The sequence below is a fragment of the Lissotriton vulgaris genome, chromosome 3_1, assembly GCF_964263255.1.
Source record: "Lissotriton vulgaris chromosome 3_1, aLisVul1.2, whole genome shotgun sequence".
Classification (NCBI taxonomy): Eukaryota; Metazoa; Chordata; class Amphibia; order Caudata; family Salamandridae; genus Lissotriton; species Lissotriton vulgaris.
Window position 1 is genome coordinate 338,901,879 of NC_141689.1, and position 14,496 is coordinate 338,916,374.

General features: G+C 47.5%; 1 protein-coding gene across 1 annotated transcript in view; it reads right to left on the bottom strand.

The window, feature by feature from the left end:
* Window positions 1-14,496, bottom strand: part of CPLANE1 (ciliogenesis and planar polarity effector complex subunit 1) — a 2,360,818-nt gene that overhangs the window by 1,574,521 nt on the left and 771,801 nt on the right. The gene's annotated exons all lie outside the window — the stretch shown is intronic.

The following is a 14,496-nucleotide window of genomic DNA, read 5'->3' on the forward strand; positions in this document are numbered from 1 at the left end:
TTCTTTCTTGAAATGCCAATAAAGAAAATTAAGAACAACAAAAAAGAATAAACTCTCTGCATAGTTTACATGCAGTAAAACGCTTATTTTACAGTTACCATAAATATTTAAAAAAAATTAAAACTGCAAATTATCATAGATGATGACATCACAAACTTTTGGAAGTTACTGCAAATTACAAGCAGCGCTTACTAGCAACCGGTGAAATCATCCAGGGTGTCATGTGTGAGGGCATAAGCAGTGTATTTATTTATAGTAACGCAATTGACCATAACTGAGAAATGTCAGAGGCTTCATAACTATCTTACTTCATATGAAGTTTTTTAAAGAGGATCTTATGGTTCTCTTTGTTTTAATGTTGGTCACTAGCTTATCTTAACTGATAAACACGCTTTTAACAAAAGTTATTTCAATGAATTCTAAGTGTTTTGTTAGGATATATTTAAACCCACTCGCTCAACACTGAATCAGAAGGCATCGACACAGCCTCTGATGCTTGTATAAAATGGTCTCTACTATTGCCGAGCAAGGGACAGATACTTCCCCATGGTCCCCACTGAAAAGAAAGGCAAAGTTTGTCTGCTCAGACACTAAGATACAAGAAATAGGTTTTCTTAGATCGAACTCTTAACCTTTAACACAAACTAACACAAAGCATTTCGAATCTTAACACATTACTCAAACGGTACTTTCTTAGACTAAAATAATCATAAAGTGTACTGTTAAAACATACAGTAAAATTAATTTCACGTTAAAGGTCTATACCAGTATAGCACATTTAAACAAGCATTGGCATAGCTAATAGGTCTCACCTTTGGGACCTATAAATATTTAGTTATGCAGCATAATATCCTTGGTGCAACAACATCACCTGTTGCATGGCTAAACACTTATAAGGTCCCAAAGGCGAGACCTATTGGCTATGCCAATGCTTGTTTTCGATTTACTGTGTAAACTGCTCCTGCCTCGGTCTGACGTCTGTACAGAGCCAGTGAATTTTAGAATGGGTTTTCACCTCTTGATGTGCTCTATCAGAAAGTCGGCTAGCCCGAAGGAAAGCTCAGTGAGCTGAACACTCGCGGACGCCAAATGTTAGGTTCTTGATCTCATCCCAAGCCTTCCACCCTTCTGTGGTAGGAACCACCATCAAATGGCCAATGTTTGTCATTTTAATTATAGTGCTTAGAAAAGGATGAAGTGTGGTATGCAGTGCTAGGGTAGCAAGCGGATGGGAGTTTGGGTGCAATGCCTAACTTTGTATGGTGGACTCCTAAATAGGTTCTATGAAAATAGAACTAGATTATATCTTATCTTCGAGGTCCATTAGTTTGGAGCCAAGCATAGCTTTCAGTGGTTCGGCAGTGACTGATATTTTTGTAGTGAATATTCTGACACACCAGGTAAGTGTTTCCACGAAATGTGGTTGTGCACGAAGGTAACCGCTGCAGAGATACGGACCCGTTGTGTTTACAGCGTACTGGTGAATTACTCCTGGAAATCTGGAATACATCTGGGCCGGTGGCCCACCATTCGCTGCACTTTAAACAGTAATCCCACCCTCAGACACGCTGTGCTCATGCTTTATGTGGATTAAGCCAATGTGAGGCTTTACAATCTGGTTGGCAGTTTCACAATATCCTTTAATAAGAAATACGGTAACCTCGTGTCTTGCTAGACACCGTAACTGCGCACATGGAAAAGGTTTGTTAGGCCAGAGCTGCCGAGTTTGGAGCTGTGGAACCAGGCTCGAGTCTCGGCAGGGACGCTCAACATCCTGTGATTCTGGGCAAGTCACTTAATCTCCTCGTGCCCACAAAAATGAATGCGTCCTTCTGTAACTTAACGGGTGCTATGTAAAGCGCTCCAATACCTTCGGTAGAGTTCGCGTCATATAAAACAGAAAAGAAAACAAACTGTGTTATGAGTGCAGTGGGCTGTCCTGTCTTGCCTTTAAAAATAGGGTCCAGTTCCCGAGACTCAGTCTCGCTGTACTCGCCTCAAACTGAAGCGCAACACCAAATTTAACATTTCTAGTGCCAATGACTTGTATAGTATATTACAATAAGTGTTCTCTGGCCCCAGTCACGTGGAAACCGATCCGGTTTAACCAGGAATGAAGCTGAGCTGTTGTAAGTATGTAAAGCTCGGAGTATTACCGACTTCATTTTGGGAGGGAGCGGTATCCTTAGCCCTTGAGAAAAAGAAGAAATGTAGGAAAGCCAGCTATGGGCTAAGTGCATAGGAAAAACAAGCATTTGCAATGCAATAGGTCTCGCATTAGGAAAGTTTGAGATATTGGTCTTGTAAATGACACATTTTTTATTTATGTGTTGGTTTTGAAAATAGCGAAATTATTAGCTTTGTCATTTACAATGCCAATAGTTTTAACTTTCGCAAATGTGACACCTATAGCATTTGTAATGCAATATGTGTTGTATTTACGTGACTTAGATGTATTGATATTACAAATAACAATGGCTTTTATTTTTTTAAATAATTAATACTTAAATAAAAGTTATTGTAATTTATAATGGCAATAGCTTAATTTTTTGTAAATAGCTTTTGTGAAGATTATGTTCAGTGTATTTTATTGTGACGAAAATCCAAGAACAGAAGTGAAATATTAACATCTTTTTGTGACATTTGTAATAAAGCTTGAATTGAGAGAACATATTTGAACCAGTTGTTGTTGAATGGTTGCACAGATTGCTGCAGTGGTGGCGCTGAGTGATGCTGTGGTGGCGCTGAGTGATGCTGTGGTGGCGCTGAGTGATGCTGTGGTGGCGACGAGTGATGCTGTAGTGGCGACGAGTGATGCTGTGGTGGCGACGAGTGATGCTGTGGTGGCGACGAGTGATGCTGTGGTGGCGACGAGTGATGCTGTGGCGTTCAGTGATGCTGTGGCGTTCAGTGATGCTGTGGCGTTCAGTGATGCTGTGGCGTTCAGTAATGCTGTGGTAGCGCATAGTGATGTTATGGTGCCCCTGAGTGATGCTGTGGTGGTGCTGAGTGATGCTGTGGTGATGCGATAGATAGATGGAGTGAGTGCGATAGATAGATAGAGGGAGGGCAATAGATAGATACATTGAGGGCGGTAGATAGAGGGAGGGTGATAGATACAGTGAGGGCGATAGATAGATAGATAGATAGATAGATAGATAGATAGATAGATAGATAGATAGATAGATAGACAGATAGATAGATAGAGTGTGGGCGATAGATAGACAGATAGAGTGAGGGCGATAGAGTGAGTGCGATAGATAGACAGACAGATAGATAGAGTAAGGGCGATAGATAGATAGATAGATAGAGTGATGGCGATAGATAGAGTGAGTGCGATAAATAGACAGACAGATAGATAGATAGATAGATAGATAGATAGATAGATAGATAGATAGAGTGTGGCCGATAGATAGACAGATAGAGTGAGGGCGATAGATAGAGTGAGGGCGATAGATAGACAGACAGATAGATAGAGTAAGGGTGATAGATAGATAGATAGATAGATAGATAGATAGATAGATAGATAGATAGATAGATAGAGTGAGGGCGATAGATACAGTGAGGGCGATAGATAGATAGAGTAAGGGCGATAGATAGATAGATAGATAGATAGATAGATAGATAGATAGATAGATAGATAGATAGATAGATAGAGTGTGGGCGATAGATAGACAGATAGAGTGAGGGCGATAGATAGATAGATAGATAGATAGAGTGAGGGCGATAGATAGATAGAGGGCAATAGATAAATAGAGGGCGATAGAGTGAGGGCGATAGATAGATAGAGGGCGATAGATAGAGGGCAAGAGAGTGAGGGCGATAGATAGATAGAGTGAGGGCAATCAATAGATAGATAGAGGGATAGCGATAGAGTGAGTGCGATAGATAGACAGACAGATAGATAGAGTGAGGGCGATAGATAGATAGAGTGAGGGCGATAGAGAGATAGATAGATAGATAGATAGATAGATAGATAGATAGATAGATAGATAGATAGATAGATAGATAGATAGATAGATAGATAGATAGATAGAAAGAGAGTGAGGGCGATAGAGTGAGGGTGATAGATAAATAGATAGATAGATAGATAGAGTGAGGGTGATAGATAAATAGATAGATAGATAGATAGATAGATAGATAGATAGATAGATAGATAGATAGATAGATAGATAGATAGATAGATAGATAGATAGATAGATAGAGTGAGGGCGATAGAGTGAGGGTGATGGATAGATAGATAGATAGATAGATAGATAGAGTGAGGGCGATAGAGTGAGGATGATAGATAGAGATAGATAGATAGACAGACAGAGTGAGGGTGATAGATAGAGTGAGGGCAATAGATAGATAGATAGATAGATAGATAGATAGATAGATAGAGTGAGGGCGATAGATAGAGTGAGGGCGATAGAGAAATAGAGGGAGGGCGATAGAGTGAGGGTGATAGATAGATAGATAGACAGATAGATAGAGTGAGGGCGATCAATAGATAGAGGGCGATAGATAGAGGGTGATAGAGTGAGGTCGATAGATAGATAGAGGGCAATAGATTTAGTACGGGCGATCGATAGATAGATAGATAGATAGATAGATAGATAGATAGATAGATAGATAGATAGATAGATAGATAGATGGAGGGCGATAGATAGAGTGAGGGCAATAGATAGAGTGAGGGCGATAGATAGATAGACAGAGTGAGCGCGATAGATAGATAGAGTGATGGCGATAGATAGATAGATAGATGGATAGGTAGAAAGAGTGAGGTAGATAGATAGATAGATAGATAGATAGATAGATAGATAGATAGATAGATAGATAGATAGATAGATAGATAGATAGATACTGTTTTACGTCCCCACCACTTTCAAATGTCACCATCTGCCACTTGCAGGGGGAGAGCAATGTTCAAGGCAGGGATAGGGGTGCCCACCTTCCCCAGCTCCAGACATCAATTGTCTCTCAAGCCAATTACTCTGACTGTACTAAAAGGAACTGTTACTGCCAGCAATTGGCCATCAGTTATTTAAACAAGAGTCTGTTTAACATATCAACACCAGGCCGCGGCTGTGGGGAGCTCCCTCCTCCCCATCCCAGACAGCCCCCCCACCCGCCTGCATGCTGCAGTCAGCCCCAGCAAGGGCGACGTGAACTTCGCAGCATGATTCATGGAGAAAGGCGCACACTGCATTGATCAGTGTCAGGCCCTCAAACCGAGATATGAGGAGGAAGTCGCCTTATTGCGCAGTAGATAAACGCGCTACTGAATAATTGATCAGTGCAAATGGAACAGTAGGCTAATGTAAATGTTTCTATGACTCGCGAAACGTTGACCAGGAGACCTCCATTAAACACCCGGTGCTCACCTTTAATATGTTTCTGCTTAGCCTGCCTTTGCGTCTGGAGTGCGAAAGCAACATCGGTAGCAAAGTAACCAATTTGTTTTAAAATAAATTCACCACACTCTGCTCCGTAGTGTAGCCACCTACATGTAACACCCGCTGCTTACCTTTAATAAGTTACTGGGGAGCCTGCGCCTGTGTCAGAGGGTGGTGGGAGGATGGCAGGAAAGACAAGAATAGAGCAACAATTGTTTTTTAAAGTAACCACATTTAGCTCTATAGTGCATCCACCTACGTGAAACACTCGCTGCTTGCCTGCTATAAGTCTCTGCAGAGCTTCAAACAAGCCGATCAGTTTGTTTTCTAGAGATCACGGAACGCGGGCAGTCTACACTGTAATATATAAAGGAAATCAGCGATGCTTGAAAATGCAGCTGCCTCAGAAGGACAAGCCATCGGGACCTTTGCACTTGGGATTTATAACTTAGCGTCACCTGACAAGCTATATGGCAAGGAATAACAAGAGCCATAAAGGTATTAAAAAATACAAGAGTCAGTTGAAGTAAAACGTGAAACTAAGGTGGTTTGCAAGCTTTGAATGTTAACTAGTGGTTAACACAATATTCAGTTTTTCATAAAAGCAGGTAAATGTTGCAGTATAGAAAATCAGGACAAACTGTATGAGAACATCGCTAAAACAGCTTTTTAAAATTTCCTCCTTCCAAAATAACCAGCAAGGTACGTAGGACGAACAGCAGCGTTTACTAGCTAAAGAGTGTAGGAAGGGGGATACCTGACTATTGTTACCCCAGATTTATTGCCTAGTGTTTAGCTGGTTTTCCACTTAGTTGGCCTGGGATCCTGCTAATCAGGGCCCCAGGCTATCTGCTCTCTCTTTAAAATGGACTCCATGTACCCTAGGTACATCTCCAATTGGATACTGGGTCACCTTATGAGCCCCTGTACAGTGTATTATAGGTACCCTGGGCATAGGTGCATCCAAGACCTACCAGGGGCTGCAGCATGTATTATGCCACCCATGGCTGGCCACCCAAATTGACACAACTGGCTGATCACTCAGCTGGGGCAAGGAAGTGTAATCACCCTTTGCTTTAGATATAGTATACCTATATCTAACCTTATATCAAGACACATGTACACCTATAAGTCACTCCTATGGCAGGCCTTAACAATCCTGAAGGCAGAGTGCTTGGTTTTATGTGCGATGGTGCTCTAGCATGACCTGAGCCTGTCTGCAGCTTTCGGAACCATGTCCTTATAGCTGTTCTAGGATATTGCCATACCATATACTCTTAAGCACATTATGAACCTCCCGGTTAAATGTTAACTATGGTTTGGCTTTATCAAAACAAGTCGAGGTAGGTGTCATACGATTTAGAGAAGTGTGGCTCAATGGTTAGAGCGGCAGACCCTGATGCAGTAGTCTGGCCGGGACCAGGGTTCAATTCCCACCTCGGCAGGTCTCGGGCTCAATTTCCTCGGACCTGATAATTCTCGCCTCGGTGCCCATTCTGATCATGAGCCCCACTCTGCACCTCTGGGCAATAGCTTGCTTAATCTCTACAACTGCCCCAACAACGCTGAGGATGCCGGACTTCACCTTGGGGGTGCCCAGGAGTGGGCTTCTCACAGGGAAAGGCCATGAAGGGTTCCTCTGCGGTATTCGTACAAGCGCCGAGATGCCTCCGGGTAGTCGTGCGCTATATAAGTGCGTAATTATCATTTATTATTATTATACGATTTGGAATACTACCCCCTCGCCAGTCCTGGCGACGGGGGTAGCATTCCACCCTTCTAGAGGGAGAAGACATGTTGTTCCTACTATTCCCGGTTAAAGTTAACCCCATGGCTGCTAAGGCAATTCCCCTCCTGTGCTGGAGATTGCTCTATTTCATTGTTTTATGACGAGCTGGGCTCGTCATCAGTGTACGAGGAGGCTACACCATGACGAGCCCAGCTCGTCATGAGTGTGGAAGGGGTTAACTAGAGCCTCAGCATCACAAAATGGATGCTGCTGCCACAGACACAAGTCTGACCTCCTGCTTCTGGGAGTCCTTCCAGCGAGGGAGGCTTGGACAATAGGTTTCCTGACTTGGGAGGTGCTAGCACCACCCCAGACAGGACTTTGTGTATTGGGACAGGAAGGGCTGAAAGGATTGAGACACTGCCTGGGGCCCACAAGGTGTCCCATGCATAGTCCAGTTCAAACCGGTGCTGGGGCTTCCCTGCCCCAGCTCTGGCGCGAAATTGGACAAAGGGAAAGGGGTGTAACCACCCCCTTCCCTGGTCCCACCCATAGGAGGGACCTAGCAGGTAATCCAGCCCCTAAGATCAGTATATAGGTAGGAGCTGAGTCACTAGGACTTTTAAATTATCCTGACAAACTTTGAAACGAAACTCTGGACCTTCATCACTCTACTTTGTAAAAAGACGACCGAAGAATCTCCCTTGTGGTCAAGGAGTGACTACCCTGCACAAGCAGGCACCATCCAGCGATCGACGACTTGCTTTGCCGCCGCCGGAGCCCGAGCCCAGAGCCTGACAAGAACCAGATTCCCAGACATCCAACAGCCCGATCCACAGTCCCTGCAAAGCTGAGACCCGTGGAGGCGACGTGAGACGTGGGACCGGCCATCTTGAAAAGTCTGCGACCTGCTAACTGTGCAGCCCCCGAGGTTCCCTCGAAGCTGTGCATTGGGGATTGAGAAGCCCCAGCCCCGAGCAGCATCAGCACCGAAGATCAGCCCTGCACCCTCCACGAGTTCTGCGTGGGGCCCTTCTGCATTTTCCTGCTCGACGTGTCTGCCCGGTCACTTGCCCGTTGGCTAGTGGACATCTTGGCGACGATCCTGTGAAACTACACCGCTGGTCTGGTTGCTCCAGACTGGCCCTTGCTTCCCTGAAAAGAAGCAGCCCCTCAGACCTTGCTGGTCTGAGTAAGAAGCCTACATCGATTCCTGCGTGGGTTGCCTTTGCCAAGGCTTGTTGCCTCCAATCTTGAAGCCGACACCGCCGACAGCAAGAGCCTTTGTGGGACAGCTCGTGACTCCATCCTGGTCATCGTCGATGACTCCTGGACCGCGTGGCTGCAGAGACGAGATTTCCATCAGCACCTGATCGCATCCCGACATCGCCTGGTTCCGTCCTGGTTCCATCCTGGTCACTGGCTAGTGTTTTCAGGTCCTCTACATCTTCGATCCACCCTTGGATCCACCCGGACTCTTCTCTTCTGGCCGCCTGCAGCATCTTTACTCCAAGGCTCTATAGATCTCCACGACGAAACCCGACACACCTTTGGACCTATGCACCTGCTTCCTGTGGGTTAGGTAACGCGAGTACTACGGTGCTCCTGTAGAGGTTTACATCCCTAGTGTCCTAGTTTCAAGTGGTTAAGTTCTATTCCAGTCGGAAGGCTCCTAAATCTTTAACTTTATAACTTTTATGCACCCATTGACTTCAATGTGTACACTCGTGTGCTTTTAGACACTGCACACGCATCCCGTGGGCCTCCTGCTCCCTAACCATTGTTAGCTCAGTGTAGCCCCAGCGATTCCCAAGGCCTTACTACTGTTCGTGTCGTGGTACTTATACCACTTTTTTGATATATGGTTTGACGGGCCACCCCGCCCTATTCATAATTGTGCAACTTTTGTCTATTCTATTAAGTTACTTGTTTTGCGCTTGTGCTTCTGTGCTCATAAAGAGTTCAGGGGCTTGTTTAGAAATAAATACATATATATTTTCAATATATATCTTGTATGGTGTCCTTTCATTTTCGTATTAAAGGGATTTCATATGGTAAAACAGCTGGCTTCACATGCCCTCTTGAGTTTAGCCTAAGACTGCTTTGTCCATGCTACCCCTAGGATAGCTGGTCTATAAGGTTGACTTTACAACCATCACCATAAGGGTTGTTTGGACTGGTGCAAGGGGCTCACTAGAATAGTGATCAGCATATACCAGGCCAACTTCTCACAAAGAGTTGCAGCGCATTATTTGGACACTACTGCTACAGGTTTCACACAAGTGCTTACAAAGTTGAATGAACGATACAAGCGCCAAACGGGGGCGGGGGGGTTGTGAATAACACAGACCGAAGCACACCTGCATGGATGACGTACCTGAAAGCAACAGAGGGCAAACAAGACTAGACTGTTGACTAGGGGGCGTGGCCAGCCAGCCAACATGGCTGACGTGACTTATTAGAGCTCCGTCCTTAGACCCCCAGTTCTCCTGAAACTATCCTCCAGAGGTGCCTTTTCGTGCCCACGCTGTGTGGAGTAGGTGTGGGGGTGCAGTGATGAGTCCCGGGGGCTCAGCAGATCCCAGTTTGAGGCTGCGGAGGCGGAGATAGCAGGCGGTCTGTGGCAGCACTGCCCTGCAGGGGAATGGCGCGAAAAGCACCCGGAGGTCCAGCGCCCGCTGGCGAACCTTGCGCTGTTGCTGTAGCGCTGCCGGGAGGCGTTGGGCATTGCTTTGGGCCCGGGCGCGCCGCAGACCTGGCTGAGTGTTGCCCTCCTGAAGGATCGGCGGGCTCTGAGGCCCCGTACTGCTGACGGCTGCTGAAGTGGACGGAGAGCTGGGGTGAGGCCCTGGCGGCATCGGCGGACGGCAGGCGGCAACTGAGAGGCCCAGACAGGGCCTGTACTCGTGGCCCGGGTGGGCGGCTGCGCTCAGCGTGGCGGAGGCCGACGAACCTGCGCCTGGGGGCGGAAGAGCGCTGGAGGAGAGTGCAGTGACCCTTGTGGCCTGTGAAGCCGGGGCCTTGCGTCCTCCTCGGGGCCTGGGGCCTGGGGCATGTGGAGCTGCGAGACCCCACCGACCTGCAGTGAAGCTCCGCATTGCCGGAGACAAAGGAGCGACTGCAACATGACCCCTATATGGTGAGGAGCGGGGCCAAGGGGCGGACTGAGACACTACTTGCGAGGAGGTGCTGCAGCGAACTCTCCCTGGGCTACGAAGTGATGGTGGGCTGTCACCTGGGCCGTCCCCGGAGCCGACATTGACCACCTGGCGACACAGCTCCTGGTGGCGACAGCGCCCGTTTTACTTGGACAACTCCCCCCCGCCACTGCCGGCGCTGCTACTGGCCTGGTGAAGTGATTCTCCCCCTAACTTCAGAGAGTCTGACATCACGCGTGGATGCCTACGGCGCAGCAGTTGGTAATTGGCAGGCTTAAGGATAAATCCCAACATAAACAGCAGGTGGCGAGTGACCTGGGCTCCACGCACGGACATCAGAGTGACAACATGGAGCCGGCAACAGCCCTCGCAGCCAAGATGGACTCTGTGTTGGTGGCGGTGGAGCGCATTGGCACCACTTTGGAGCAAACTAAAGTGTCGCTAGAAGCCCGGATAGATAATGTCACATCTGACTTCACCCTACTGCATGCAGACCACCGCAAGCTGTCGGAGTCCGTCACTGCGCAGCGTCAGACAATCCAAGAGCTGCAGCCTGTGGTGCAAAATCATGCTTCAGCACTTCAAGATATAATAGACAGGGTTCACGTACTGGAGGATCGCATTCAAGACGCGGAAGGGCGCTCTCAGCGCAATAAAGTTTGGGTAGTCGAACTTCCCGAGGGAGAAGAAGGGAAGGACCCGGAGCTGTATGCCGAGAAATGGTTGGGGGAACTCTTACCCCGGGGGACGCTGTCCCCACACTTTGTGATAGAAAGAGCACACAGAGTGCCAGCGCAGACGCCACAACCTGGAGCCCGGCCTCGCCCGTTCCTCTTCAAGCTTCTTAATTATCGCGACCAGGACGTGGTGCTTCGTGAAACCAGGAAGTTGGGCGATCTCAAAGTGGGGAACAGCCGAGTGATGTTTTTTCCAGATTATACGGCGGCAGTGCAGAGGAGGAGAAGCACATACATGGCCGTGAAGAGGCAGCAGAGGGAACTGGAGCTGCCCTACTCTTTACTGTTTCCCTCTCGCCTCCAAGTGGTCTCAAAGAAGGTGCCCGTTTCTTTGATGCCCCATCGGGCGTCTGGGACTGGCTGGAAGAGACGGGACAATGGACAGGTATGAGGCCCGCAGGCTCGGAGGAGAGTGGGTGGCAGGAGCAGCGATCGAGCAGGCGCAGAAGGAGGGGGGCTCGTCGGGGTGCGGGCTTGGGCCAGGTCGCACCCAGCCCGGAGAAGATGCGACTGGAACGGCAAGAAGCACTTGAAGCGGTTGCGACCCTAGGAGTGGTGAGCGTCGCTGCCCGCCCGGATACCCGGCTGCACAGTGACCTGGACATGAGTGGCTCGTCATCCCCATCTACCGTTTTTTCTGAAGACAAGAACATGCTGGTGGTGACGCCCCAAACGTCTGACCAGATCGTGTGACTGAACAATGGACTAAGGCGACCAAGCAGGAGCCCCTGTCTCTGAATGTTCTCTCTTCTATATCCTTCTAATAATGTTGTTAGGCGCGCTGCTGCTATGTGTTTTCTGCCAAGTGTGTTTGCACTGCCTTGTGATAATGTACAGATCAGTGTATGCAGGTGCGTTTGCAGGCCCGCAGTTGAACAGCGCTGAGTGATTACTACATGCAGGGGCTCCTCCACTGGCGACTCACATCGGCTCTGCGCATTTAACCTTCCAAAACTTCCTCATGCACCTCTCGGACGCCTGTGTCTGAGGCAGGGGCGTAACATAGCTTGATTGTTGGCTACACACTCACCCTAACAGCCACTGTGCTGGACTAACACCTTTTCTAAGTGGTGGATCTACTTTAGGTTTGGACGCATGCCCCGTTGGGAATTCGCCCAATCAGTTACACTGTTTGTCATTGTTCTTACGTTTCAGTTGCGGCACACTGATACCCCCTTCCCTGATGGCACCCGTAGGCCCCCTTTGAGGTGCTCCCCCGACCCTTTGCGGGTGAGATGCGTCCCGACACATGACACACACTAATATAATGACCTGGAAACCCAGGATGGTCGCGAAGAACATTGGACCACATTAAAAAAACCAAAGCCCTTCATTTCCTTTCCACTAAAACCGTGCTGGGCGATCACTTGCACAATAACTTTAAGATGGTGAGAAGGGTACCATGGGTGGGTAAATCCAAGAAACGTATGGAGGGTGATTGTGTTGTGGTGAGTTTTAGATCCCCTAGATTGGTTAACGACATTTTGAGGCAGGCGGGAGCAGCTATTATTCACCACGACTATGTAAATGTTGTTCCGCTGCGGTTCATTTACCCACCTCATAAATTTGGTGCTAGTGGTGAGGGTCAGTCTAGCCTGGAAACAGTTCCCCATATTGACTTAATCACAACAAGCAATAGATATGAGGTCCTGAGCTCGCTGGACACTAATGACTGACTTGAGGATGATAATATCAGGGCTCGGGGAAGGGTGCGTCCAGGTGATGCAAATAGAGGGTGTCTACCAGTGGAAATTGGGCTGCAAAGTCCATTGGCACAGCTAACCACCCCCATTGGGGGTAGGGGCGCTGACATAATAGAGACCAAGACCAGAGCTACTGAACTTATTTTAGGGGATAGTGGGTCGGATTCTGGCCATGCCGAAACCTTGGAATGTATTCGGACTATTGGGGGAACAGGGGAAGCTCAGGAAGTAGTAAGAGTTATCTCTTGGAATGTAGCGGGTTTGGCATCCAAATTCAACAATACTGAGTGGCGCCACTGTATTAGTAGCTATCAGATAATTAGCCTCCAGGAGACATGGGCGGTCGACAATAGCACCTTTCATATTCAGGGGTATAAATGTTTTTTTGTCCCAGGACAAAAATCCAGATCGGGTAGAGCCATGGGTGGACTATCCATATATGTAGACTTGAACCTCCAGGGCACATGGTCTAACACGGACTGGTGCTCGTATGTCATTCAAGCCGTACGATTTAAGGACCAGGGGTTAAGGTTGACCATATTTAACGTTTACAACAATGGGGCGGGTGGAGACTATAATACACTTGTAGGGGAATTGGATGACAGATTGAGCCAAGAAACCGTAGCTAGGAAGGGGGCACATGCACCTGCTATACTCGTCATGGGAGACTTTAATTGCCACCTATCCCCGGCCCTAGTTCCAATAGACGCGGAATGGTCTCATTGCCCCATGGAAAACGGGCCGCACTTTGACCATACGCCAGAAGGTCTGGCCTTTAGTAAACTCCTACACAACCATGATTTAGAGCATACGATTAATATGATGATCGTGCAGAGGGATGGTAGTCTACCACCGACATTTAAGGACCGAGGGTGCTCCTCATTTATTGATTATATCCTAGCCTCTAGAGTTTTAAAAAAAATAGAATCACTAGTGTAGGGATAGAATGGAGCCCCTTCAGTGATCACAATCCCCTAGTATTGGAGTTGCTCTATTTGGCTCAGATCAGAAGGGGACAGCCTGGTACAATTATTGAGGAGGTAACGGACCAGGGTAGACGACTGAGGTGGTCTAAAATAGATGGGGAAACCTTCTATGAAACCTTGATGGATATTGGGAAATCTGCTTTTGAGGACTGCTTGGATACGGTAGTAGAAGGTCCCCCGTTACTCTTGGCATTTGGGCAGATTGCTAAGTTGGTAGATGGACTGCTAAAAACGAGGGCGCCTACAAGGAAACACTGTCACCCACGATGGTTCGATCGTGACTGCTCCCAGGCTTTAAGGGAACTTAAAAGTAGCCTTAAAATTAGACCATGGTACCCTCAACAAGTTGCATTGTGTAGGAAAAAATATAAGAGCGAGACTAAGAGGAGGAAATTAGTTCTACAGGGTGAAGCATGGGTAGACTTAAGAGAAGCGGGGGAAAAAAGGGACATGTCTGAATTCTGGAGAATTATTAACAGACCAAGCTTCCAGGATGACAATGTCCCCGAAATAGGGACAAACATTCTGCCGGACCAGTGGGTCTCCCACTATAAGGGGTTATATAACCACGAAGCAGGAATAACTGAAGCGCAGGTAGGGAAGGTGTACCGGGGCCAGCCTGTAGTTTTCTCCGTCAAGGAAATTACTGCCGGAATTGAAGGTTTGATGAAAAATAAAGCTCCCGGCCCAGACGGGATCCCGCCTGATTTATTTCTGAGCTGTGTGGAGCTGTGGGCCCCTATAATGACTAGGATTATAAATGCACCCATTAGCTGTGGTTTGCCGCTCTCATGGTAAACGGCCA